This window comes from Carassius carassius, chromosome 31 (assembly GCF_963082965.1).
Source record: "Carassius carassius chromosome 31, fCarCar2.1, whole genome shotgun sequence".
Lineage (NCBI taxonomy): Eukaryota > Metazoa > Chordata > Actinopteri > Cypriniformes > Cyprinidae > Carassius > Carassius carassius.
In genome coordinates this window covers 3901162-3925157 of record NC_081785.1, presented here as the reverse complement: position 1 = coordinate 3925157, position 23996 = coordinate 3901162, and the positions used below count along the sequence as shown (strand labels likewise).

Genomic DNA, 23996 nt, shown 5'->3' with positions numbered 1-23996 from the left:
AGTTTCTTTTACAAACAAATTGCTTAATACTTAAATGCCAGTTTAAAAAAAAGGTTGCTTTATTTCAAAACAGTTACCAGGGTGGCAGAGTGGTGAAGGCGTTGGACTTAAGAGCCAATGGACAAATGTCCTCGTGGGTTCGAACCCTACTCCTGGTAGACCAATGTGAATTTTAAATGGAATACAGTAATTTGGCTGTACAGTATATAGTTGTGTTACTAAAAATTACTAAGTCCTTCAGTACCAATAAAAAAAGGTTGTTTTGCTTTGAAAGAGTAACCAGGATGGCCAAGAGGTTAAGATGTTGAACTTAAGATCAAATGGACAAATGTCCTTTGTCGATTCGAACCCCATTCCTGGTAGACCACTGATAAACTTAAAAAGAAAATGATAATTCAGCTGTACAGTATGAGTTTCTGTTACAAACAAATTGCTTAATACTTAAATACCAGTTAAAAAAAAGGTGGCTTTATGTCAAAAAAGTAACCAGGGAGGCCGAGTGGTGAAGGCGTTGGACTTAAGATCCAATGGACAAATGTCCTCGTGGGTTCGAACCCCACTCCTGGTAGACAAATGAGAATTTAAAAAAGAAAACAATAATTTGCTTGAATATTTGGCTGTACAGTATGAGTTTCTGTTACAAACAAATTGCTTAATACTTAAATGGCAGTTTAAAAAAAAGGTTGCTTTATTTCAAAACAATTACCAGGGTGGCAGAGTGGTGAAGGCCTTGGACTTAAGAGCCAATGGACAAATGTCCTCGTGGGTTCGAACCCTACTCCTGGTAGACCAATGAGAATTTTAAAAAGAAAACAATGATTTGGTTGTATATTTGGCTGTACAGTATGAGTTTCTGTTACAAACAAATTGCTTAATACTTAAATGCCAGTTTAAATAAAAGGTTGCTTTACTTCAAAACAGTAACCAGGGTGGCCGAGAGGTTAAGGCGTTGGACTTAAGAGCCAATGGACAAATGTCATCGTCGGTTCGAACCCCTTTACTGGTAGACCACTGATAAAATTAAAAAGAAAATGATAATTCAGCTGTACAGTATGAGTTTCTGTTACAAGCAAATTGCTTAATACTTAAATACCAGTTAAAAAAAGGTTGCTTTATGCCAAAAAAGTTACCAGTGTGGCAGAGTGGTGAAGGCGTTGGACTTAAGAGCCAATGGACAAATGTCCTCGTGGGTTTGAACCCTACTCCTGGTAGACCAATGTGAATTTTAAATGGAATACAGTAATTTGGCTGTACAGTATAAATTTGTGTTGCTAAAAATTACTAAGTCCTTCAGTACCAATGAAAAAAAGGTTGTTTTATTTCAAAAGAGAAACCAGGATGGCTGAGAGGTTAAGGCGTTGGACTTAAGATCCAATGGACAAATGTCCTCGTGGGTTCGAACCCCACTCCTGGTAGACAAATGAAGATTTTAAAAGGAAAACAATAATTTGGCTGTACAGTAAATAGTTGTGTTACTATAAATTACTAAGTTCTTCAATACCAATGAAAAAAAGGTTGTTTTATTTCAAAAGAGAAACCAGGATGACCGACAGGTTAAGGCGTTGGACTTAAGAGCCAATGGACAAATGTCATAGTCAGTTCGAGCCCCACTCCTGGTAGACAAATGAGAATTTCAGAAGGAAAACAATAATTTGGCTGTAAAGTAAATAGTTGTGTTACTATAAATTACTAAGTTCTTCAGTACCAATTAAAAAAAGTTTTTTTTTTTTCATTAGAGAAACCAGGTTGGCCGAGAGGTTAAGGCGTTGGACTTAAGATCCAATGGACAAATGTCCTCGTGGGTTCGAACCCGACTCCTGGTAGACAAATTGGAATTTTAAAAGGAAAACAATAATTTGGCTGTACAGTATAAAGTTGTGTTACTAAAAATTACTTAGTAAAAATTACTTAATTCTTAAATACCAGTTTAAAAAAAAGTTGTTAAATTCTTGACAGAGTAACCAGGATGGCCGAGAGGTTAAGGCGTTGGACTTAAGATCCAATGGACAAATGTCCTCGTGGGTTTGAACCCCACTCCTAGTAGACAAATTGGAATTTTAAAAGGAAAACAATAATTTGGCTGTACAGTATATAGTTTTGTTGCTAAAAATTACTAAGTTCTTCAGTACCAATAAAAAAAAGGTTGTTTTGCTTTGAAAGAGTAACCAGGATGGCCAAGAGGTTAAGATGTTGGACTTAAGATCAAATGGACAAATGTCCTTGTGGGTTCGAACCCCACTCCTGGTAGGCCAATGTGAATTTTAAATGGAATACAGTAATTTGGCTGTACCATATAAAGTTGTGTTACTAAAAATTACTTAATTCTTAAGTACCAGTTAAAAAAAAAAAGTAGTTTACAATCGAAAGATTAACCAGGGTGGCCGAGTGGTGAAGGCGTTGGACTTAAGATCCAATGGACAAATGTGCTCGTGGGTTCGAACCACACTCCTGGTAGACAAATGAGAATTTTAAAAAGAAAACAATAATTTGGTTGTATATTTGGCTGTACAATATGAGTTTCTGTTACAAACAAATTGCTTAGTACTTAAATGCCAGTTTAAAAAAAAGGTTGCTTTATGTCAAAAAAGTAACCAGGGTGGCCGAGTGGTGAAGGCGTTGGACTTAAGAGCCAATGGACAAATGTCCTCGTGGGTTCGAACCCCACTCCTGGTAGACAAATGAGAGTTATAAAAAGAAAACAATAATTTGGTTGTATATTTGGCTGTACAATATGAGTTTCTGTTACAAACAAATTGCTTAATACTTGAATGCCAGTTTAAAAAAAGGTTGCTTTATTTCAAAACAGTTACCAGGGTGGCAGAGTGGTGAAGGCGTTGGACTTAAGAGCCAATGTCCTCGTGGGTTCGAACCCTACTCCTGGTAGACCAATGTGAATTTTAAATGGAATACAGTAATTTGGCTATAAAGTATAAAGTTGTGTTACTAAAAATTACTAAGTTCTTCAGTACCAATGAAAAAAAGGTTGTTTTATTTCAAGAGAGAAACCAGGATGGCCGAGAGGTTAAGGCGTTGGACTTAAGATCCAATGGACAAATGTCCTCGTGGGTTCGAACCCCACTCCTGGTAGACAAATGAGAATTTTAAAAAGAAAATAATAATTTGGTTGTATATTTGGCTGTACAGTATGAGTTTCTTTTACAAACAAATTGCTTAATACTTAAATGCCAGTTTATAAAAAAGGTTGCTTTATTTTAAAACAGTAAGCAGGGTGGCAGAGTGGTGAAGGCATTGGACTTAAGAGCCAATGGACAAATGTCATCATCGGTTCGAACCCCATTCCTGGTAGACCACTGATAAATGAAAATGATAATTCAGCTGTACAGTATGAGTTTCTGTTACAAAAAAAATGCTTAATGCTTAAGTACCAGTTAAAAAAAAGTTGCTTTATTTAAAGAGAGAAACCAGGATGGCCGAGAGGTTAAGGCGTTGGACTTAAGCTCCAATGGACAAATGTCTTCGTAGGTTCGAACCCCACTCCTGGTAGACAAATGAGAATTATAAAAAGAAAACAATAATTTGGCTGTACAATATGAGTTTCTGTTACAAACAAATTGCTTAATACTTAAATGCCAGTTTAAAAAAAAGGTTGCTTTATTTCAAAACAGTTACCAGGGTGGCAGAGTGGTGAAGGCGTTGGACTTAAGAGCCAATGTCCTCGTGGGTTCGAGCCCTACTCCTGGTAGACCAATGTGAATTTTAAATGGAATATAGTAATTTGGCTGTACAGTATAAAGTTGTGTTACTAAAAATTACTAAGTTCTTCAGTACCAATGAAAAAAAAGGTTGTTTTATTTCAAAAGAGAAACCAGGATGGCCGAGAGGTTAAGGCGTTGGACTTAAGATCCAATGGACAAATCTCCTCGTGGGTTTGAACCCCACTCCTGGTAGACAAATTGGAATTTTAAAAGGAAAACAATAATTTGGCTGTACAGTATATAGTTGTGTTACTAAAAATTACTAAGTTCTTTAGTACCAATAAAAAAAGGTTGTTTTGCTTTGAAAGAGTAACCAGGATGGCCAAGAGGTTAAGATGTTGAACTTAAGATCAAATGGACAAATGTCCTTGTGGGGTCGAACCCCACTCCTGGTAGGCCAATGTGAATTTTAAATGGAATACAGTAATTTGGCTGTACTGTATAAAGTTGTGTTACTAAAAATTACTTAGTTCTTAAGTACCAGTTTAAAAAAAAAAGTAGTTTGCTATCAAAAGAGTAACCAGGATGGCCGAGTTATTAAGGTGTTAGACTTAAGATCCAATGGACAAATGTCCTCGTAGGTTCGAACCCCACTCCTGGTAGACAAATGAGAATTTTAAAAGGAAAACCATAATTTGGCTGTACAGTATATAGTTGTGTTACAAAAAATTACTAAGTTCTTCAGTACCAATAAAAAAAAGGTTGTTTTGCTTTGAAAGAGTAACCAGGATGACCAAGAGGTTAAGATGTTGGACTTAAGATCAAATGGACAAATGTCCTTGTGGGTTCGAACCCCACTCCTGGTAGGACAATGTGAATTTTAAATGGAATACAGTAATTTGGCTGTACCATATAAAGTTGTGTTACTAAAAATTACTTAATTCTTAAGTACCAGTTTAAAAAAAAAAGTAGTTTACTATCGAAAGAGTAACCAGGATGGCCGAGAGATTAAGGTGTTGGACTTAAGATCCAATGGACAAATGTCCTCGTGGGTTCGAACCCAACGCCTGGTAGACAAATGAGAATTTTAAAATGAAAACAATAATTTGGTTGTATATTTGGCTGTACAGTATGAGTTTCTTTTACAAACAAATTGCTTAATACTTAAATGCCAGTTTAAAAAAAAGGTTGCTTTGTTTCAAAGCAGTAACCAGGGTGGCCGAGTGGTGAAGGCGTTGGACTTAAGATCCAATGGACAAATGTCATCGTGGGTTCGAACCCCACTCCTGGTAGACAAATGAGAATTTTAAAAAGAAAACAATAATTTGGTTGTATATTTAGCTGTACAATATGAGTTTCTGTTACAAACAAATTGCTTAGTACTTAAATGCCAGTTTAAAAAAAAGGTTGCTTTATGTCAAAAAAGTAACCAGGGTGGCCGAGTGGTGAAGGCGTTGGACTTAAGAGCCAATGGACAAATGTCCTCGTGGGTTCGAACCCCACTCCTGGTAGACAAATGAGTATTATAAAAAGAAAACAATAATTTGGTTGTATATTTGGCTGTACAATATGAGTTTCTGTTACAAACAAATTGCTTAATACTTAAATGCCAGTTTAAAAAAAAGGTTGCTTTATTTCAAAACAGTTACCAGTGTGGCAGAGTGGTAAAGGTGTTGGACTTAAGAGCCAATGGACAAATGTCCTCGTGGGTTCGAACCCTACTCCTGGTAGACCAATGTGAATTTTAAATGGAATACAGTAATTTGGTTGTATATTTGGCTGTACAGTATGAGTTTCTTTTACAAACAAATTGCTTAATACTTAAATGCCAGTTTAAAAAAAAGGTTGCTTTATTTTAAAACAGTAACCAGGGTGGCCGAGTGGTGAAGGCATTGGACTTAAGAGCCAATGGACAAATGTCATCGTCGGTTCGAACCCCATTCCTGGTAGACCACTGATAAACTTAAAATGAAAATGATATCATCAGCTGTACAGTATGAGTTTCTGTTACAAACAAATTGCTTAATACTTAAGTACCAGTTTAAAAAAAGGTTGCTTTATTTAAAAAGAGAAACCAGGATGGCTGAGAGGTTAAGGCGTTGGACTTAAGATCCAATGGACAAATGTCCTCGTGGGTTCGAACCCCACTCCTGGTAGACAAATGAGAATTATAAAAAGAAAACAATAATTTGGTTGTATATTTGGCTGTACAGTATGAGTTTGTTTTACAAACAAATTGCTTAATACTTAAATGCCAGTTTAAAAAAAGGTTGCTTTATTTCAAAACAGTTACCAGTGTGGCAGAGTGGTGAAGGTGTTGGACTTAAGAGCCAATGGAAAAATGTCCTCGTGGGTTCGAACCCTACTCCTTGTAGACCAATGTGAATTTTAAATGGAATACAGTAATTTGGCTGTACAGTATAAAGTTGTGTTACTAAAAATTACTAAGTTCTTCAGTACCAATGAAAAAAAGGTTGTTTTATTTCAAAAGAGAAACCAGGATGGCCGAGAGGTTAAGGCGTTGGACTTAAGATCCAATGGACAAATGTCCTCGTGGGTTCGAACCCCACTCCTGGTAGACAAATTGGAATTTTAAAAGGAAAACAATAATTTGGCTGTACAGTATATAGTTGTGTTACTAAAAATTACTAAGTTCTTCAGTACCAATAAAAATGTTGTTTTGCTTTGAAAGAGTAACCAGGATGGCCAAGAGGTTAAGATGTTGAACTTAAGATCAAATAGACAAATGTCCTTGTGGGTTCGAACCCCACTCCTGGTAGGCCAATGTGAATTTTAAATGGAATACAGTAATTTGGCTGTACTGTATAAAGTTGTGTTACTAAAAATTACTTAGTTCTTAAGTACCAGTTTAAAAAAAAAAGTAGTTTACTATCAAAAGAGTAACCAGGATGGCCGAGTGATTAAGGTGTTAGACTTAAGATCCAATGGACAAATGTCCTCGTAGGTTCGAACCCCACTCCTGGTAGACAAACGAGAATTTTAAAAAGAAAACAATAATTTGCTTGTATATTTGGCTGTACGGTATGAGTTTCTGTTACAAACAAATTGCTTAATACTTAAATGCCAGTTTAAAAAAAAGGTTGCTTTATTTCAAAACAGTAACCAGGGGGGCCGAGTGGTGAAGGCATTGGACTTAAGAGCCAATGGACAAATGTCATCGTCGGTTCGAACCCCATTCCTGGTAGACCACTGATAAACTTAAAAAGAAAATGATAATTCAGCTGTACAGTATGAGTTTCTGTTACAAACAAATTGCTTAATACTTAAATACCAGTTAAAAAAAGGTTGCTTTATGTCAAAAAAGTAACCAGGGTGGCCGAGTGGTGAAGGCGTTGGACTTAAGATCCAATGGACAAATGTCCTTGTGGGTTCGAACCCCACTCCTGGTAGACAAATGAGAATTTAAAAAAGAAAACAATAATTTGCTTGAATATTTGGCTGTACAGTATGAGTTTCTGTTACAAACAAATTGCTTAATACTTAAATGGCAGTTAAAAAAAAAGGTTGCTTTATTTCAAAACAATTACCAGGGTGGCAGAGTGGTGAAGGCCTTGGACTTAAGAGCCAATGGACAAATGTCCTCGTGGGTTCGAACTCTACTCCTGGTAGACCAATGTGAATTTTAAAAAGAAAACAATGATTTGGTTGTATATTTGGCTGTACAGTATGAGTTTCTGTTACAAACAAATTGCTTAATACTTAAATGCCAGTTTAAAAAAAAGGTTGCTTTGTTTCAAAACAGTAACCAGGGTGGCCGAGTGGTGAAGGCGTTGGACTTAAGATCCAATGGACAAATGTCCTCGTGGGTTCGAACCCCACTCCTGGTAGACAAATGAGAATTATAAAAAGAAAACAATAATTTGGTTGTATATTTGGCTGTACAGTATGAGTTTCTGTTACAAACAAATTGCTTAATAATTAAATGCCAGTTTAAAAAAAAGGTTGCTTTGTTTCAAAACAGTCACCAGGGTGGCCGAGTGGTGAAGGCGTTGGACTTAAGATCCAATGGACAAATGTCCTCGTGGGTTCGAACCCCACTCCTGGTAGACAAATCAGAATTTTAAAAAGAAAACAATAATTTGGTTGTATATTTGGCTGTACAATATGAGTTTCTGTTACAAACAAATTGCTTAGTACTTAAATGCCAGTTTAAAAAAAAGGTTGCTTTATGTCAAAAAAGTTACCAGTATGGCAGAGTGGTGAAGGCGTTGGACTTAAGAGCCAATGGACTTAAGAGCCAATGGACAAATGTCCTCGTGGGTTCGAACCCTACTCCTGGTAGACCAATCTGAATTTTAAATGGAATACAGTAATTTGGCTGTACAGTATAAAGTTGTGTTACTAAAAATTACTAAGTTCTTCAGTACCAATGAAAAAAAGGTTGTTTTATTTCAAAAGAGAAACCAGGATGGCCGAGAGGTTAAGGCGTTGGACTTAAGATCCAATGGACAAATGTCCTCGTGGGTTCGAACCCCATTCCTGGTAGACAAATGAGAATTTTAAAATGAAAACAATAATTTGGTTGTATATTTGGCTGTACGGTATGAGTTTCTTTTACAAACAAATTGCTTAATACTTACATGCCAGTTTAAAAAAAAGGTTGCTTTATTTTAAAACAGTAACCAGGGTGGCCGAGTGGTGAAGGCATTGGACTTAAGAGCCAATGGACAAATGTCATCGTCGGTTCGAACCCCATTCCTGGTAGACCACTGATAAACTTAAAATGAAAATGATATTATCAGCTGTACAGTATGAGTTTCTGTTACAAAAAAATTGCTTAATACTAAAGTACCAGTTTAAAAAAAAGGTTGCTTTATTTAAAAAGAGAAACCAGGATGGCCGAGAGGTTAAGGCGTTGGACTTAAGATCCAATGGACAAATGTCTTCGTGGGTTCGAACCCCATTCCTGGTAGACAAATGAGAATTTTAAAAAGAAAACAATAATTTGCTTGTATATTTGGCTGTACAGTATGAGTTTCTTTTACAAAAAAATTGCTTAATACTTAAATGCCAGTTTAAAAAAAAGGTTGCTTTATTTCAAAACAGTTACCAGGGTGGCAGAGTGGTGAAGGCGTTGGACTTAAGAGCCAATGGACAAATGTCCTCGTGGGTTCGAACCCTACTCCTGGTAGACCAATGTGAATTTTAAATGGAATACAGTAATTTGGATGTACAGTATAAAGTTGTGTTACTAAAAATTACTAAGTTCTTCAGTACCAATGAAAAAAAGGTTGTTTTATTTCAAAAGAGAAACCAGGATGGCCGAGAGGTTAAGGTGTTGGACTTAAGATCCAATGGACAAATGTCCTCGTGGGTTCGAACCCCATTCCTGGTAGACCACTGATAAACTTAAAAAGAAAATGATAATTCAGCTGTACAGTATGAGTTTCTGTTACAAACAAATTGCTTACTAGTTAAAAAAAAGGTTGCTTTATGTCAAAAAAGTAACCAGGGTGGCCGAGTGGTGAAGGCGTTGGACTTAAGATCCAATGGACAAATGTCCTCGTGGGTTCGAACCCCACTCCTGGTAGACAAATGAGAATTTAAAAAAGAAAACAATAATTTGCTTGAATATTTGGCTGTAAAGTATGAGTTTCTGTTACAAACAAATTGCTTAATACTTAAATGGCAGTTTTAAAAAAAGGTTGCTTTATTTCAAAACAATTACCAGGGTGGCAGAGTGGTGAAGGCCTTGGACTTAAGAGCCAATGGACAAATGTCCTCGTGGGTTCGAACCCTACTCCTGGTAGACCAATGTAAATTTTAAATGGAATACAGTAATTTGGCTGTACAGTATAAAGTTGTGTTACTAAAAATTACTTAGTAAAAATTACTTAGTTCTTAAATACCTTTTTTTTAAAAAGTTGTTTAATTATTGACAGAGTAACCAAGATGGCCAAGAGGTTAAGATGTTGAACTTAAAATCAAATGGACAAATGTCCTTGTGGGTTTGAACCCCACTCCTGGTAGGCCAATGTGAATTTTAAATGGAATACAGTAATTTGGCTGTACTGTATAAAGTTGTGTTACTAAAAATTACTTAGTTCTTAAGTACCAGTTTAAAAAAAAAAGTAGTTTACTATCAAAAGAGTAACCAGGATGGCCGAGTGATTAAGGTGTTAGACTTAAGTTCCAATGGACAAATGTCCTCGTGGGTTCGAACCCCACTCCTGGTAGACAAATGAGAATTATAAAAAGAAAACAATAATTTGGTTGTATATTTGGCTGTACAGTATGAGTTTCTGTTACAAACAAATTGCTTAATAATTAAATGCCAGTTTAAAAAAAAGGTTGCTTTGTTTCAAAACAGTCACCAGGGTGGCCGAGTGGTGAAGGCGTTGGACTTAAGATCCAATGGACAAATGTCCTCGTGGGTTCGAACCCCACTCCTGGTAGACAAATCAGAATTTTAAAAAGAAAACAATAATTTGGTTGTATATTTGGCTGTACAATATGAGTTTCTGTTACAAACAAATTGCTTAGTACTTAAATGCCAGTTTAAAAAAAAGGTTGCTTTATGTCAAAAAAGTTACCAGTATGGCAGAGTGGTGAAGGCGTTGGACTTAAGAGCCAATGGACAAATGTCCTCGTGGGTTCGAACCCTACTCCTGGTAGACCAATCTGAATTTTAAATGGAATACAGTAATTTGGCTGTACAGTATAAAGTTGTGTTACTAAAAATTACTAAGTTCTTCAGTACCAATGAAAAAAAGGTTGTTTTATTTCAAAAGAGAAACCAGGATGGCCGAGAGGTTAAGGCGTTGGACTTAAGATCCAATGGACAAATGTCCTCGTGGGTTCGAACCCCATTCCTGGTAGACAAATGAGAATTTTAAAATGAAAACAATAATTTGGTTGTATATTTGGCTGTACGGTATGAGTTTCTTTTACAAACAAATTGCTTAATACTTACATGCCAGTTTAAAAAAAAGGTTGCTTTATTTTAAAACAGTAACCAGGGTGGCCGAGTGGTGAAGGCATTGGACTTAAGAGCCAATGGACAAATGTCATCGTCGGTTCGAACCCCATTCCTGGTAGACCACTGATAAACTTAAAATGAAAATGATATTATCAGCTGTACAGTATGAGTTTCTGTTACAAAAAAATTGCTTAATACTAAAGTACCAGTTTAAAAAAAAGGTTGCTTTATTTAAAAAGAGAAACCAGGATGGCCGAGAGGTTAAGGCGTTGGACTTAAGATCCAATGGACAAATGTCTTCGTGGGTTCGAACCCCACTCCTGGTAGACAAATGAGAATTTTAAAAAGAAAACAATAATTTGCTTGTATATTTGGCTGTACAGTATGAGTTTCTTTTACAAAAAAATTGCTTAATACTTAAATGCCAGTTTAAAAAAAAGGTTGCTTTATTTCAAAACAGTTACCAGGGTGGCAGAGTGGTAAAGGCGTTGGACTTAAGAGCCAATGGACAAATGTCCTCGTGGGTTCGAACCCTACTCCTGGTAGACCAATGTGAATTTTAAATGGAATACAGTAATTTGGATGTACAGTATAAAGTTGTGTTACTAAAAATTACTAAGTTCTTCAGTACCAATGAAAAAAAGGTTGTTTTATTTCAAAAGAGAAACCAGGATGGCCGAGAGGTTAAGGTGTTGGACTTAAGATCCAATGGACAAATGTCCTCGTGGGTTCGAACCCCATTCCTGGTAGACCACTGATAAACTTAAAAAGAAAATGATAATTCAGCTGTACAGTATGAGTTTCTGTTACAAACAAATTGCTTACTAGTTAAAAAAAAGGTTGCTTTATGTCAAACAAGTAACCAGGGTGGCCGAGTGGTGAAGGCGTTGGACTTAAGATCCAATGGACAAATGTCCTCGTGGGTTCGAACCCCACTCCTGGTAGACAAATGAGAATTTAAAAAAGAAAACAATAATTTGCTTGAATATTTGGCTGTAAAGTATGAGTTTCTGTTACAAACAAATTGCTTAATACTTAAATGGCAGTTTTAAAAAAAGGTTGCTTTATTTCAAAACAATTACCAGGGTGGCAGAGTGGTGAAGGCCTTGGACTTAAGAGCCAATGGACAAATGTCCTCGTGGGTTCGAACCCTACTCCTGGTAGACCAATGTAAATTTTAAATGGAATACAGTAATTTGGCTGTACAGTATAAAGTTGTGTTACTAAAAATTACTTAGTTCTTAAATACCTTTTTTTAAAAAAGTTGTTTAATTATTGACAGAGTAACCAAGATGGCCAAGAGGTTAAGATGTTGAACTTAAAATCAAATGGACAAATGTCCTTGTGGGTTTGAACCCCACTCCTGGTAGGCCAATGTGAATTTTAAATGGAATACAGTAATTTGGCTGTACTGTATAAAGTTGTGTTACTAAAAATTACTTAGTTCTTAAGTACCAGTTTAAAAAAAAAAGTAGTTTACTATCAAAAGAGTAACCAGGATGGCCGAGTGATTAAGGTGTTAGACTTAAGTTCCAATGGACAAATCTCCTCGTGGGTTCGAACCCCACTCCTGGTAGACAAATGAGAATTTTAAAAAGAAAACAATAATTTGCTTGTATATTTGGCTGTACAGTATGAGTTTCTTTTACAAACAAATTGCTTAATACTTAAATGCCAGTTTAAAAAAAAGGTTGCTTTATTTCAAAACAGTTACCAGGGTGGCAGAGTGGTGAAGGCGTTGGACTTAAGAGCCAATGGACAAATGTCCTCGTGGGTTCGAACCCTACTCCTGGTAGACCAATGTGAATTTTAAATGGAATACAGTAATTTGGCTGTACAGTATAAAGTTGTGTTACTAAAAATTACTAAGTTCTTCAGTACCAATGAAAAAAAGGTTGTTTTATTTCAAAAGAGAAACCAGGATGGCCGAGAGGTTAAGGTGTTGGACTTAAGATCCAATGGACAAATGTCCTCGTGGGTTCGAACCCCACTCCTGGTAGACAAATTGGAATTTTAAAAGGAAAACAATAATTTGGCTGTACAGTATATAGTTGTGTTACTAAAAATTACTAAGTTCTTCAGTACCAATAAAAAAATGTTGTTTTGCTTTGAAAGAGTAACCAGGATGGCCAAGAGGTTAAGATGTTGAACTTAAGATCAAATGGACAAATGTCCTTGTGGGTTTGAACCCCACTCCTGGTAGGCCAATGTGAATTTTAAATGGAATACAGTAATTTGGCTGTACTGTATAAAGTTGTGTTACTAAAAATTACTTAGTTCTTAAGTACCAGTTTTAAAAAAAAAAGTAGTTTACTATCAAAAGAGTAACCAGGATGGCCGAGTGATTAAGGTGTTAGACTTAAGATCCAATGGACAAATGTCCTCGTAGGTTCGAACCCCACTCCTGGTAGACAAACGAGAATTTTAAAAAGAAAACAATAATTTGCTTGAATATTTGGCTGTAAAGTATGAGTTTCTGTTACAAACAAATTGCTTAATACTTAAATGGCAGTTTAAAAAAAAGGTTGCTTTATTTCAAAACAATTACCAGGGTGGCAGAGTGGTGAAGGCCTTGGACTTAAGAGCCAATGGACAAATGTCCTCGTGGGTTCGAACCCTACTCCTGGTAGACCAATGTAAATTTTAAATGGAATACAGTAATTTGGCTGTACAGTATAAAGTTGTGTTACTAAAAATTACTAAGTTCTTCAGTACCAATGAAAAAAAGGTTGTTTTATTTCAAAAGAGAAACCAGGATGGCCGAGAGGTTAAGGCGTTGGACTTAAGATCCAATGGACAAATGTCCTCGTGGGTTCGAACCCCACTCCTGGTAGACAAATTGGAATTTTAAAAGGAAAACAATAATTTGGCTGTACAGTATATAGTTGTGTTACTAAAAATTACTAAGTTCTTCAGTACCAATAAAAAAAGGTTGTTTGCTTTGAAAGAGTAACCAGGATGGCCAAGAGGTTAAGATGTTGAACTTAAGATCAAATGGACAAATGTCCTTTGTCGATTCGAACCCCAATCCTGGTAGACCACTGATAAACTTAAAAAGAAAATGATAATTCAGCTGTACAGTATGAGTTTCTGTTACATACAAATTGCTTAATACTTAAATACCAGTTAAAAAAAAGGTTGCTTTATGTCAAAAAAGTATAACAATAATTTGGCTGTACAGTATATAGTTGTGTTACTAAAAATTACTAAGTTCTTCAGTACCAATAAAAAAATGTTGTTTTGCTTTGAAAGAGTAACCAGGATGGCCAAGAGGTTAAGATGTTGAACTTAAGATCAAATGGACAAATGTCCTTGTGGGTTTGAACCCCACTCCTGGTAGGCCAATGTGAATTTTAAATGGAATACAGTAATTTGGCTGTACTGTATAAAGTTGTGTTACTAAAAATTACTTAGTTCTTAAGTACCAGTTTTAAAAAAAAAAAAGTAGTTTACTATCAAAAGAGTAACCAGGATGGCCAAGTGATTAAGGTGTTAGACTTAAGATCCAATGGACAAATGTCCTCGTAGGTTCGAACCCCACTCCTGGTAGACAAACGAGAATTTTAAAAAGAAAACAATAATTTGCTTGAATATTTGGCTGTAAAGTATGAGTTTCTGTTACAAACAAATTGCTTAATACTTAAATGGCAGTTTAAAAAAAAGGTTGCTTTATTTCAAAACAATTACCAGGGTGGCAGAGTGGTGAAGGCCTTGGACTTAAGAGCCAATGGACAAATGTCCTCGTGGGTTCGAACCCTACTCCTGGTAGACCAATGTAAATTTTAAATGGAATACAGTAATTTGGCTGTACAGTATAAAGTTGTGTTACTAAAAATTACTAAGTTCTTCAGTACCAATGAAAAAAAGGTTGTTTTATTTCAAAAGAGAAACCAGGATGGCCGAGAGGTTAAGGCGTTGGACTTAAGATCCAATGGACAAATGTCCTCGTGGGTTCGAACCCCACTCCTGGTAGACAAATTGGAATTTTAAAAGGAAAACAATAATTTGGCTGTACAGTATATAGTTGTGTTACTAAAAATTACTAAGTTCTTCAGTACCAATAAAAAAAGGTTGTTTGCTTTGAAAGAGTAACCAGGATGGCCAAGAGGTTAAGATGTTGAACTTAAGATCAAATGGACAAATGTCCTTTGTCGATTCGAACCCCAATCCTGGTAGACCACTGATAAACTTAAAAAGAAAATGATAATTCAGCTGTACAGTATGAGTTTCTGTTACATACAAATTGCTTAATACTTAAATACCAGTTAAAAAAAAGGTTGCTTTATGTCAAAAAAGTATAACAATAATTTGGCTGTACAGTATATAGTTGTGTTACTAAAAATTACTAAGTTCTTCAGTACCAATAAAAAAATGTTGTTTTGCTTTGAAAGAGTAACCAGGATGGCCAAGAGGTTAAGATGTTGAACTTAAGATCAAATGGACAAATGTCCTTGTGGGTTTGAACCCCACTCCTGGTAGGCCAATGTGAATTTTAAATGGAATACAGTAATTTGGCTGTACTGTATAAAGTTGTGTTACTAAAAATTACTTAGTTCTTAAGTACCAGTTTTAAAAAAAAAAAAGTAGTTTACTATCAAAAGAGTAACCAGGATGGCCAAGTGATTAAGGTGTTAGACTTAAGATCCAATGGACAAATGTCCTCGTAGGTTCGAACCCCACTCCTGGTAGACAAACGAGAATTTTAAAAAGAAAACAATAATTTGCTTGAATATTTGGCTGTAAAGTATGAGTTTCTGTTACAAACAAATTGCTTAATACTTAAATGGCAGTTTAAAAAAAAGGTTGCTTTATTTCAAAACAATTACCAGGGTGGCAGAGTGGTGAAGGCCTTGGACTTAAGAGCCAATGGACAAATGTCCTCGTGGGTTCGAACCCTACTCCTGGTAGACCAATGTAAATTTTAAATGGAATACAGTAATTTGGCTGTACAGTATAAAGTTGTGTTACTAAAAATTACTAAGTTCTTCAGTACCAATGAAAAAAAGGTTGTTTTATTTCAAAAGAGAAACCAGGATGGCCGAGAGGTTAAGGCGTTGGACTTAAGATCCAATGGACAAATGTCCTCGTGGGTTCGAACCCCACTCCTGGTAGACAAATTGGAATTTTAAAAGGAAAACAATAATTTGGCTGTACAGTATATAGTTGTGTTACTAAAAATTACTAAGTTCTTCAGTACCAATAAAAAAAGGTTGTTTGCTTTGAAAGAGTAACCAGGATGGCCAAGAGGTTAAGATGTTGAACTTAAGATCAAATGGACAAATGTCCTTTGTCGATTCGAACCCCAATCCTGGTAGACCACTGATAAACTTAAAAAGAAAATGATAATTCAGCTGTACAGTATGAGTTTCTGTTACATACAAATTGCTTAATACTTAAATACCAGTTAAAAAAAAGGTTGCTTTATGTCAAAAAAGTAACCAGGGTGGCCGAGAGGTTAAGGCGTTTGACTTAAGATCCAATGGACAAATGTCCTCGTGGGTTCGAACCCCACTCCTGGTAGACAAATGAGAATTTAAAAAAGAAAACAATAATTTGCTTGAATATTTGGCTGTACAGTATGAGTTTCTGTTACAAACAAATTGCTTAATACTTAAATGCCAGTTTAAAAAAAAGGTTGCTTTATTTTAAAACAGTAACCAGGGTGGCCGAGTGGTGAAGGCATTGGACTTAAGAGCCATTGGACAAATGTCATCGTCGGTTCGAACCCTAATCCTGGTAGACCAATGTGAATTTTAAATGGAATACAGTAATTTGGCTGTACTGTATAAAGTTGTGTTACTAAAAATTACTAAGTTCTTCAGTACCAATGAAAAAAAGGTTGTTTTATTTCAAAAGAGAAACCAGGATGGCCGAGAGGTTAAGGCGTTGGACTTAAGATCCAATGGACAAATGTCCTCGTGGGTTCGAACCCCACTCCTGGTAGACAAATTGGAATTTTAAAAGGAAAACAATAATGTGCTTGTATATTTTGCTGTACAGTATGAGTTTCTTTTACAAACAAATTGCTTAATACTTAAATGCCAGTTTAAAAAAAAAGGTTGCTTTATTTTAAAACAGTAACCAGGGTGGCCGAGTGGTGAAGGCATTGGACTAAAGAGCCAATGGACAAATGTCATCGTCGGTTTGAACCCTAATCCTGGTAGACCAATGTGAATTTTAAATGGAATACAGTAATTTGGCTGTACTGTATAAAGTTGTGTTACTAAAAATTACTAAGTTCTTCAGTACCAATGAAAAAAAGGTTGTTTTATTTCAAAAGAGAAACCAGGATGGCCGAGAGGTTAAGGCGTTGGACTTAAAATCCAATGGACAAATGTCCTCGTGGGTTCGAACCCCACTCCTGGTAGACAAATTGGAATTTTAAAAGGAAAACAATAATGTGCTTGTATATTTTGCTGTACAGTATGAGTTTCTTTTACAAACAAATTGCTTAATACTTAAATGCCAGTTTAAAAAAAAGGTTGCTTTATTTCAAAACAGTTACCAGGGTGGCAGAGTGGTGAAGGCGTTGGACTTAAGAGCCAATGGACAAATGTCCTCGTGGGTTCGAACCCTACTCCTGGTAGACCAATCTGAATTTTAAATGGAATACAGTAATTTGGCTGTACAGTATAAAGTTGTGTTACTAAAAATTACTAAGTTCTTCAGTACCAATGAAAAAAAGGTTGTTTTATTTCAAAAGAGAAACCAGGATGGCCGAGAGGTTAAGGCGTTGGACTTAAGATCCATTCCTGGTAGACCACTGATAAACTTAAAATGAAAATGATATTATCAGCTGTACAGTATGAGTTTCTGTTACAAAAAAATTGCTTAATACTAAAGTACCAGTTTAAAAAAAAGGTTGCTTTATTTAAAAAGAGAAACCAGGATGGCCGAGAGGTTAAGGCGTTGGACTTAAGATCCAATGGACAAATGTCTTCGTGGGTTCGAACCCCACTCCTGGTAGACAAATGAGAATTTTAAAAAGAAAACAATAATTTGCTTGTATATTTGGCTGTACAATATGAGTTTCTGTTACAAACAAATTGCTTAATACTTAAATGCCAGTTTAAAAAAAAGGTTGCTTTATTTCAAAACAGTTACCAGTGTGGCAGAGTGGTAAAGGTGTTGGACTTAAGAGCCAATGGACAAATGTCCTCGTGGGTTCGAACCCTACTCCTGGTAGACCAATGTGAATTTTAAATGGAATACAGTAATTTGGCTGTACAGTATAAAGTTGTGTTACTAAAAATTACTAAGTTCTTCAGTACCAATGAAAAAAAGGTTGTTTTATTTCAAAAGAGAAACCAGGATGGCCGAGAGGTTAAGGCGTTGGACTTAAGATCCAATGGACAAATGTCCTCGTGGGGTCGAACCCCACTCCTGGTAGACAAATTGGAATTTTAAAAGGAAAACAATAATTTGGCTGTACAGTATATAGTTGTGTTACTAAAAATTACTAAGTTCTTCAGTACCAATAAAAATGTTGTTTTGCTTTGAAAGAGTAACCAGGATGGCCAAGAGGTTAAGATGTTGAACTTAAGATCAAATGGACAAATGTCCTTGTGGGTTCGAACCCCACTCCTGGTAGGCCAATGTGAATTTTAAATGGAATACAGTAATTTGGCTGTACTGTATAAAGTTGTGTTACTAAAAATTACTTAGTTCTTAAGTACCAGTTTAAAAAAAAAAGTAGTTTACTATCAAAAGAGTAACCAGGATGGCCGAGTGATTAAGGTGTTAGACTTAAGATCCAATGGACAAATGTCCTCGTAGGTTCGAACCCCACTCCTGGTAGACAAACGAGAATTTTAAAAAGAAAACAATAATTTGCTTGTATATTTGGCTGTACGGTATGAGTTTCTGTTACAAACAAATTGCTTAATACTTAAATGCCAGTTTAAAAAAAAGGTTGCTTTATTTCAAAACAGTAACCAGGGGGGCCGAGTGGTGAAGGCATTGGACTTAAGAGCCAATGGACAAATGTCATCGTCGGTTCGAACCCCATTCCTGGTAGACCACTGATAAACTTAAAAAGAAAATGATAATTCAGCTGTACAGTATGAGTTTCTGTTACAAACAAATTGCTTAATACTTAAATACCAGTTAAAAAAAGGTTGCTTTATGTCAAAAAAGTAACCAGGGTGGCCGAGTGGTGAAGGCGTTGGACTTAAGATCCAATGGACAAATGTCCTTGTGGGTTCGAACCCCACTCCTGGTAGACAAATGAGAATTTAAAAAAGAAAACAATAATTTGCTTGAATATTTGGCTGTACAGTATGAGTTTCTGTTACAAACAAATTGCTTAATACTTAAATGGCAGTTAAAAAAAAAGGTTGCTTTATTTCAAAACAATTACCAGGGTGGCAGAGTGGTGAAGGCCTTGGACTTAAGAGCCAATGGACAAATGTCCTCGTGGGTTCGAACTCTACTCCTGGTAGACCAATGTGAATTTTAAAAAGAAAACAATGATTTGGTTGTATATTTGGCTGTACAGTATGAGTTTCTGTTACAAACAAATTGCTTAATACTTAAATGCCAGTTTAAAAAAAAGGTTGCTTTGTTTCAAAACAGTAACCAGGGTGGCCGAGTGGTGAAGGCGTTGGACTTAAGATCCAATGGACAAATGTCCTCGTGGGTTCGAACCCCACTCCTGGTAGACAAATGAGAATTATAAAAAGAAAACAATAATTTGGTTGTATATTTGGCTGTACAGTATGAGTTTCTGTTACAAACAAATTGCTTAATAATTAAATGCCAGTTTAAAAAAAAGGTTGCTTTGTTTCAAAACAGTCACCAGGGTGGCCGAGTGGTGAAGGCGTTGGACTTAAGATCCAATGGACAAATGTCCTAGTGGGTTCGAACCCCACTCCTGGTAGACAAATGAGAATTTTAAAAAGAAAACAATAATTTGGTTGTATATTTGGCTGTACAATATGAGTTTCTGTTACAAACAAATTGCTTAGTACTTAAATGCCAGTTTAAAAAAAAGGTTGCTTTATGTCAAAAAAGTTACCAGTATGGCAGAGTGGTGAAGGCGTTGGACTTAAGAGCCAATGGACAAATGTCCTCGTGGGTTCGAACCCTACTCCTGGTAGACCAATCTGAATTTTAAATGGAATACAGTAATTTGGCTGTACAGTATAAAGTTGTGTTACTAAAAATTACTAAGTTCTTCAGTACCAATGAAAAAAAGGTTGTTTTATTTCAAAAGAGAAACCAGGATGGCCGAGAGGTTAAGGCGTTGGACTTAAGATCCAATGGACAAATGTCCTCGTGGGTTTGAACCCCATTCCTGGTAAACAAATGAGAATTTTAAAATGAAAACAATAATTTGGTTGTATATTTGGCTGTACGGTATGAGTTTCTTTTACAAACAAATTGCTTAATACTTACATGCCAGTTTAAAAAAAAGGTTGCTTTATTTTAAAACAGTAACCAGGGTGGCCGAGTGGTGAAGGCATTGGACTTAAGAGCCAATGGACAAATGTCATCGTCGGTTCGAACCCCATTCCTGGTAGACCACTGATAAACTTAAAATGAAAATGATATTATCAGCTGTACAGTATGAGTTTCTGTTACAAAAAAATTGCTTAATACTAAAGTACCAGTTTAAAAAAAAGGTTGCTTTATTTAAAAAGAGAAACCAGGATGGCCGAGAGGTTAAGGCGTTGGACTTAAGATCCAATGGACAAATGTCTTCGTGGGTTCGAACCCCACTCCTGGTAGACAAATGAGAATTTTAAAAAGAAAACAATAATTTGCTTGTATATTTGGCTGTACAGTATGAGTTTCTTTTACAAAAAAATTGCTTAATACTTAAATGCCAGTTTAAAAAAAAGGTTGCTTTATTTCAAAACAGTTACCAGGGTGGCAGAGTGGTGAAGGCGTTGGACTTAAGAGCCAATGGACAAATGTCCTCGTGGGTTCGAACCCTACTCCTGGTAGACCAATGTGAATTTTAAATGGAATACAGTAATTTGGATGTACAGTATAAAGTTGTGTTACTAAAAATTACTAAGTCCTTCAGTACCAATGAAAAAAAGGTTGTTTTATTTCAAAAGAGAAACCAGGATGGCCGAGAGGTTAAGGTGTTGGACTTAAGATCCAATGGACAAATGTCCTCGTGGGTTCGAACCCCATTCCTGGTAGACCACTGATAAACTTAAAAAGAAAATGATAATTCAGCTGTACAGTATGAGTTTCTGTTACAAACAAATTGCTTAATACTTAAATACTAGTTAAAAAAAAGGTTGCTTTATGTCAAAAAAGTAACCAGGGTGGCCGAGTGGTGAAGGCGTTGGACTTAAGATCCAATGGACAAATGTCCTCGTGGGTTCGAACCCCACTCCTGGTAGACAAATGAGAATTTAAAAAAGAAAACAATAATTTGCTTGAATATTTGGCTGTAAAGTATGAGTTTCTGTTACAAACAAATTGCTTAATACTTAAATGGCAGTTTTAAAAAAAGGTTGCTTTATTTCAAAACAATTACCAGGGTGGCAGAGTGGTGAAGGCCTTGGACTTAAGAGCCAATGGACAAATGTCCTCGTGGGTTCGAACCCTACTCCTGGTAGACCAATGTAAATTTTAAATGGAATACAGTAATTTGGCTGTACAGTATAAAGTTGTGTTACTAAAAATTACTTAGTAAAAATTACTTAGTTCTTAAATACCTTTTTTTTTTAAAAGTTGTTTAATTATTGACAGAGTAACCAAGATGGCCAAGAGGTTAAGATGTTGAACTTAAGATCAAATGGACAAATGTCCTTGTGGGTTTGAACCCCACTCCTGGTAGGCCAATGTGAATTTTAAATGGAATACAGTAATTTGGCTGTACTGTATAAAGTTGTGTTACTAAAAATTACTTAGTTCTTAAGTACCAGTTTAAAAAAAAAAGTAGTTTACTATCAAAAGAGTAACCAGGATGGCCGAGTGATTAAGGTGTTAGACTTAAGTCCCAATGGACAAATGTCCTCGTGGGTTCGAACCCCACTCCTGGTAGACAAATGAGAATTTTAAAAAGAAAACAATAATTTGCTTGTATATTTGGCTGTACAGTATGAGTTTCTTTTACAAACAAATTGCTTAATACTTAAATGCCAGTTTAAAAAAAAGGTTGCTTTATTTCAAAACGGTTACCAGGGTGGCAGAGTGGTGAAGGCGTTGGACTTAAGAGCCAATGGACAAATGTCCTCGTGGGTTCGAACCCTACTCCTGGTAGACCAATGTGAATTTTAAATGGAATACAGTAATTTGGCTGTACAGTATAAAGTTGTGTTACTAAAAATTACTAAGTTCTTCAGTACCAATGAAAAAAAGGTTGTTTTATTTCAAAAGAGAAACCAGGATGGCCGAGAGGTTAAGGTGTTGGACTTAAGACCCAATGGACAAATGTCCTCGTGGGTTCGAACCCCACTCCTGGTAGACAAATTGGAATTTTAAAAGGAAAACAATAATTTGGCTGTACAGTATATAGTTGTGTTACTAAAAATTACTAAGTTCTTCAGTACCAATAAAAAAATGTTGTTTTGCTTTGAAAGAGTAACCAGGATGGCCAAGAGGTTAAGATGTTGAACTTAAGATCAAATGGACAAATGTCCTTGTGGGTTTGAACCCCACTCCTGGTAGGCCAATGTGAATTTTAAATGGAATACAGTAATTTGGCTGTACTGTATAAAGTTGTGTTACTAAAAATTACTTAGTTCTTAAGTACCAGTTTTAAAAAAAAAAGTAGTTTACTATCAAAAGAGTAACCAGGATGGCCGAGTGATTAAGGTGTTAGACTTAAGATCCAATGGACAAATGTCCTCGTAGGTTCGAACCCCACTCCTGGTAGACAAACGAGAATTTTAAAAAGAAAACAATAATTTGCTTGAATATTTGGCTGTAAAGTATGAGTTTCTGTTACAAACAAATTGCTTAATACTTAAATGGCAGTTTAAAAAAAAGGTTGCTTTATTTCAAAACAATTACCAGGTGGCAGAGTGGTGAAGGCCTTGGACTTAAGAGCCAATGGACAAATGTCCTCGTGGGTTCGAACCCTACTCCTGGTAGACCAATGTAAATTTTAAATGGAATACAGTAATTTGGCTGTACAGTATAAAGTTGTGTTACTAAAAATTACTAAGTTCTTCAGTACCAATGAAAAAAAGGTTGTTTTATTTCAAAAGAGAAACCAGGATGGCCGAGAGGTTAAGGCGTTGGACTTAAGATCCAATGGACAAATGTCCTCGTGGGTTCGAACCCCACTCCTGGTAGACAAATTGGAATTTTAAAAGGAAAACAATAATTTGGCTGTACAGTATATAGTTGTGTTACTAAAAATTACTAAGTTCTTCAGTACCAATAAAAAAAGGTTGTTTGCTTTGAAAGAGTAACCAGGATGGCCAAGAGGTTAAGATGTTGAACTTAAGATCAAATGGACAAATGTCCTTTGTCGATTCGAACCCCAATCCTGGTAGACCACTGATAAACTTAAAAAGAAAATGATAATTCAGCTGTACAGTATGAGTTTCTTTTACAAACAAATTGCTTAATACTTAAATGCCAGTTTAAAAAAAAGGTTGCTTTATTTCAAAACAGTTACCAGGGTGGCAGAGTGGTGAAGGCGTTGGACTTAAGAGCCAATGGACAAATGTCCTCGTGGGTTCGAACCCTACTCCTGGTAGACCAATCTGAATTTTAAATGGAATACAGTAATTTGGCTGTACAGTATAAAGTTGTGTTATTAAAATTACTAAGTTCTTCAGTACCAATGAAAAAAAGGTTGTTTTATTTCAAAAGAGAAACCAGGATGGCCGAGAGGTTAAGGCGTTGGACTTAAGATCCAATGGACAAATGTCCTCGTGGGTTCGAACCCCATTCCTGGTAGACAAATGAGAATTTTAAAATGAAAACAATAATTTGGTTGTATATTTGGCTGTACGGTATGAGTTTCTTTTACAAACAAATTGCTTAATACTTACATGCCAGTTTAAAAAAAAGGTTGCTTTATTTTAAAACAGTAACCAGGGTGGCCGAGTGGTGAAGGCATTGGACTTAAGAGCCAATGGACAAATGTCATTGTCGGTTCGAACCCCATTCCTGGTAGACCACTGATAAACTTAAAATGAAAATGATATTATCAGCTGTACAGTATGAGTTTCTGTTACAAAAAAATTGCTTAATACTAAAGTACCAGTTTAAAAAAAAGGTTGCTTTATTTAAAAAGAGAAACCAGGATGGCCGAGAGGTTAAGGCGTTGGACTTAAGATCCAATGGACAAATGTCTTCGTGGGTTCGAACCCCACTCCTGGTAGACAAATGAGAATTTTAAAAAGAAAACAATAATTTGCTTGTATATTTGGCTGTACAGTATGAGTTTCTTTTACAAACAAATTGCTTAATACTTAAATGCC

At 35.9% G+C, this 23996-nt stretch overlaps 1 protein-coding gene and 53 non-coding genes across 54 annotated transcripts in view; 53 read left to right on the top strand and 1 right to left on the bottom strand.

Annotated features, from left to right (window-relative positions):
* LOC132111361 (kinesin-like protein KIF26B) overlaps positions 1 to 23996 on the bottom strand; it is a 149187-nt gene that overhangs the window by 42091 nt on the left and 83100 nt on the right. The window lies entirely within an intron of this gene.
* On the top strand, positions 76 to 158 carry trnal-uaa (transfer RNA leucine (anticodon UAA)). The gene has a single exon. It is a non-coding gene; the product is annotated as a tRNA-Leu (tRNA).
* On the top strand, positions 486 to 568 carry trnal-uaa (transfer RNA leucine (anticodon UAA)). Its single transcript has one exon. It is a non-coding gene; the product is annotated as a tRNA-Leu (tRNA).
* On the top strand, positions 1333 to 1415 carry trnal-uaa (transfer RNA leucine (anticodon UAA)). Its single transcript has one exon. It is a non-coding gene; the product is annotated as a tRNA-Leu (tRNA).
* trnal-uaa (transfer RNA leucine (anticodon UAA)) lies at positions 1961 to 2043 on the top strand. Its single transcript has one exon. It is a non-coding gene; the product is annotated as a tRNA-Leu (tRNA).
* On the top strand, positions 2372 to 2454 carry trnal-uaa (transfer RNA leucine (anticodon UAA)). Its single transcript has one exon. It is a non-coding gene; the product is annotated as a tRNA-Leu (tRNA).
* trnal-uaa (transfer RNA leucine (anticodon UAA)) lies at positions 2591 to 2673 on the top strand. The gene has a single exon. It is a non-coding gene; the product is annotated as a tRNA-Leu (tRNA).
* trnal-uaa (transfer RNA leucine (anticodon UAA)) lies at positions 3005 to 3087 on the top strand. The gene has a single exon. It is a non-coding gene; the product is annotated as a tRNA-Leu (tRNA).
* trnal-uaa (transfer RNA leucine (anticodon UAA)) lies at positions 3422 to 3504 on the top strand. Its single transcript has one exon. It is a non-coding gene; the product is annotated as a tRNA-Leu (tRNA).
* Positions 3826 to 3908, top strand: trnal-uaa (transfer RNA leucine (anticodon UAA)). Its single transcript has one exon. It is a non-coding gene; the product is annotated as a tRNA-Leu (tRNA).
* Positions 4866 to 4948, top strand: trnal-uaa (transfer RNA leucine (anticodon UAA)). Its single transcript has one exon. It is a non-coding gene; the product is annotated as a tRNA-Leu (tRNA).
* On the top strand, positions 5085 to 5167 carry trnal-uaa (transfer RNA leucine (anticodon UAA)). The gene has a single exon. It is a non-coding gene; the product is annotated as a tRNA-Leu (tRNA).
* Positions 5730 to 5812, top strand: trnal-uaa (transfer RNA leucine (anticodon UAA)). Its single transcript has one exon. It is a non-coding gene; the product is annotated as a tRNA-Leu (tRNA).
* Positions 6152 to 6234, top strand: trnal-uaa (transfer RNA leucine (anticodon UAA)). The gene has a single exon. It is a non-coding gene; the product is annotated as a tRNA-Leu (tRNA).
* trnal-uaa (transfer RNA leucine (anticodon UAA)) lies at positions 6984 to 7066 on the top strand. Its single transcript has one exon. It is a non-coding gene; the product is annotated as a tRNA-Leu (tRNA).
* trnal-uaa (transfer RNA leucine (anticodon UAA)) lies at positions 7422 to 7504 on the top strand. Its single transcript has one exon. It is a non-coding gene; the product is annotated as a tRNA-Leu (tRNA).
* trnal-uaa (transfer RNA leucine (anticodon UAA)) lies at positions 7641 to 7723 on the top strand. Its single transcript has one exon. It is a non-coding gene; the product is annotated as a tRNA-Leu (tRNA).
* On the top strand, positions 8080 to 8162 carry trnal-uaa (transfer RNA leucine (anticodon UAA)). Its single transcript has one exon. It is a non-coding gene; the product is annotated as a tRNA-Leu (tRNA).
* On the top strand, positions 8507 to 8589 carry trnal-uaa (transfer RNA leucine (anticodon UAA)). Its single transcript has one exon. It is a non-coding gene; the product is annotated as a tRNA-Leu (tRNA).
* trnal-uaa (transfer RNA leucine (anticodon UAA)) lies at positions 8726 to 8808 on the top strand. The gene has a single exon. It is a non-coding gene; the product is annotated as a tRNA-Leu (tRNA).
* On the top strand, positions 8930 to 9012 carry trnal-uaa (transfer RNA leucine (anticodon UAA)). Its single transcript has one exon. It is a non-coding gene; the product is annotated as a tRNA-Leu (tRNA).
* Positions 9125 to 9207, top strand: trnal-uaa (transfer RNA leucine (anticodon UAA)). Its single transcript has one exon. It is a non-coding gene; the product is annotated as a tRNA-Leu (tRNA).
* Positions 9771 to 9853, top strand: trnal-uaa (transfer RNA leucine (anticodon UAA)). Its single transcript has one exon. It is a non-coding gene; the product is annotated as a tRNA-Leu (tRNA).
* On the top strand, positions 9990 to 10072 carry trnal-uaa (transfer RNA leucine (anticodon UAA)). The gene has a single exon. It is a non-coding gene; the product is annotated as a tRNA-Leu (tRNA).
* Positions 10413 to 10495, top strand: trnal-uaa (transfer RNA leucine (anticodon UAA)). Its single transcript has one exon. It is a non-coding gene; the product is annotated as a tRNA-Leu (tRNA).
* Positions 10840 to 10922, top strand: trnal-uaa (transfer RNA leucine (anticodon UAA)). The gene has a single exon. It is a non-coding gene; the product is annotated as a tRNA-Leu (tRNA).
* trnal-uaa (transfer RNA leucine (anticodon UAA)) lies at positions 11059 to 11141 on the top strand. Its single transcript has one exon. It is a non-coding gene; the product is annotated as a tRNA-Leu (tRNA).
* On the top strand, positions 11263 to 11345 carry trnal-uaa (transfer RNA leucine (anticodon UAA)). Its single transcript has one exon. It is a non-coding gene; the product is annotated as a tRNA-Leu (tRNA).
* On the top strand, positions 11458 to 11540 carry trnal-uaa (transfer RNA leucine (anticodon UAA)). The gene has a single exon. It is a non-coding gene; the product is annotated as a tRNA-Leu (tRNA).
* On the top strand, positions 12309 to 12391 carry trnal-uaa (transfer RNA leucine (anticodon UAA)). Its single transcript has one exon. It is a non-coding gene; the product is annotated as a tRNA-Leu (tRNA).
* trnal-uaa (transfer RNA leucine (anticodon UAA)) lies at positions 12513 to 12595 on the top strand. The gene has a single exon. It is a non-coding gene; the product is annotated as a tRNA-Leu (tRNA).
* On the top strand, positions 13347 to 13429 carry trnal-uaa (transfer RNA leucine (anticodon UAA)). The gene has a single exon. It is a non-coding gene; the product is annotated as a tRNA-Leu (tRNA).
* Positions 14486 to 14568, top strand: trnal-uaa (transfer RNA leucine (anticodon UAA)). The gene has a single exon. It is a non-coding gene; the product is annotated as a tRNA-Leu (tRNA).
* trnal-uaa (transfer RNA leucine (anticodon UAA)) lies at positions 15625 to 15707 on the top strand. The gene has a single exon. It is a non-coding gene; the product is annotated as a tRNA-Leu (tRNA).
* On the top strand, positions 16034 to 16116 carry trnal-uaa (transfer RNA leucine (anticodon UAA)). Its single transcript has one exon. It is a non-coding gene; the product is annotated as a tRNA-Leu (tRNA).
* trnal-uaa (transfer RNA leucine (anticodon UAA)) lies at positions 16457 to 16539 on the top strand. Its single transcript has one exon. It is a non-coding gene; the product is annotated as a tRNA-Leu (tRNA).
* trnal-uaa (transfer RNA leucine (anticodon UAA)) lies at positions 16881 to 16963 on the top strand. Its single transcript has one exon. It is a non-coding gene; the product is annotated as a tRNA-Leu (tRNA).
* trnal-uaa (transfer RNA leucine (anticodon UAA)) lies at positions 17100 to 17182 on the top strand. Its single transcript has one exon. It is a non-coding gene; the product is annotated as a tRNA-Leu (tRNA).
* trnal-uaa (transfer RNA leucine (anticodon UAA)) lies at positions 17480 to 17562 on the top strand. The gene has a single exon. It is a non-coding gene; the product is annotated as a tRNA-Leu (tRNA).
* On the top strand, positions 17903 to 17985 carry trnal-uaa (transfer RNA leucine (anticodon UAA)). Its single transcript has one exon. It is a non-coding gene; the product is annotated as a tRNA-Leu (tRNA).
* Positions 18735 to 18817, top strand: trnal-uaa (transfer RNA leucine (anticodon UAA)). The gene has a single exon. It is a non-coding gene; the product is annotated as a tRNA-Leu (tRNA).
* On the top strand, positions 19173 to 19255 carry trnal-uaa (transfer RNA leucine (anticodon UAA)). The gene has a single exon. It is a non-coding gene; the product is annotated as a tRNA-Leu (tRNA).
* On the top strand, positions 19392 to 19474 carry trnal-uaa (transfer RNA leucine (anticodon UAA)). The gene has a single exon. It is a non-coding gene; the product is annotated as a tRNA-Leu (tRNA).
* Positions 19815 to 19897, top strand: trnal-uaa (transfer RNA leucine (anticodon UAA)). Its single transcript has one exon. It is a non-coding gene; the product is annotated as a tRNA-Leu (tRNA).
* Positions 20242 to 20324, top strand: trnal-uaa (transfer RNA leucine (anticodon UAA)). Its single transcript has one exon. It is a non-coding gene; the product is annotated as a tRNA-Leu (tRNA).
* On the top strand, positions 20461 to 20543 carry trnal-uaa (transfer RNA leucine (anticodon UAA)). The gene has a single exon. It is a non-coding gene; the product is annotated as a tRNA-Leu (tRNA).
* On the top strand, positions 20665 to 20747 carry trnal-uaa (transfer RNA leucine (anticodon UAA)). Its single transcript has one exon. It is a non-coding gene; the product is annotated as a tRNA-Leu (tRNA).
* Positions 20871 to 20953, top strand: trnal-uaa (transfer RNA leucine (anticodon UAA)). Its single transcript has one exon. It is a non-coding gene; the product is annotated as a tRNA-Leu (tRNA).
* Positions 21737 to 21819, top strand: trnal-uaa (transfer RNA leucine (anticodon UAA)). Its single transcript has one exon. It is a non-coding gene; the product is annotated as a tRNA-Leu (tRNA).
* Positions 21941 to 22023, top strand: trnal-uaa (transfer RNA leucine (anticodon UAA)). Its single transcript has one exon. It is a non-coding gene; the product is annotated as a tRNA-Leu (tRNA).
* Positions 22774 to 22856, top strand: trnal-uaa (transfer RNA leucine (anticodon UAA)). The gene has a single exon. It is a non-coding gene; the product is annotated as a tRNA-Leu (tRNA).
* On the top strand, positions 23184 to 23266 carry trnal-uaa (transfer RNA leucine (anticodon UAA)). The gene has a single exon. It is a non-coding gene; the product is annotated as a tRNA-Leu (tRNA).
* trnal-uaa (transfer RNA leucine (anticodon UAA)) lies at positions 23387 to 23469 on the top strand. Its single transcript has one exon. It is a non-coding gene; the product is annotated as a tRNA-Leu (tRNA).
* Positions 23814 to 23896, top strand: trnal-uaa (transfer RNA leucine (anticodon UAA)). The gene has a single exon. It is a non-coding gene; the product is annotated as a tRNA-Leu (tRNA).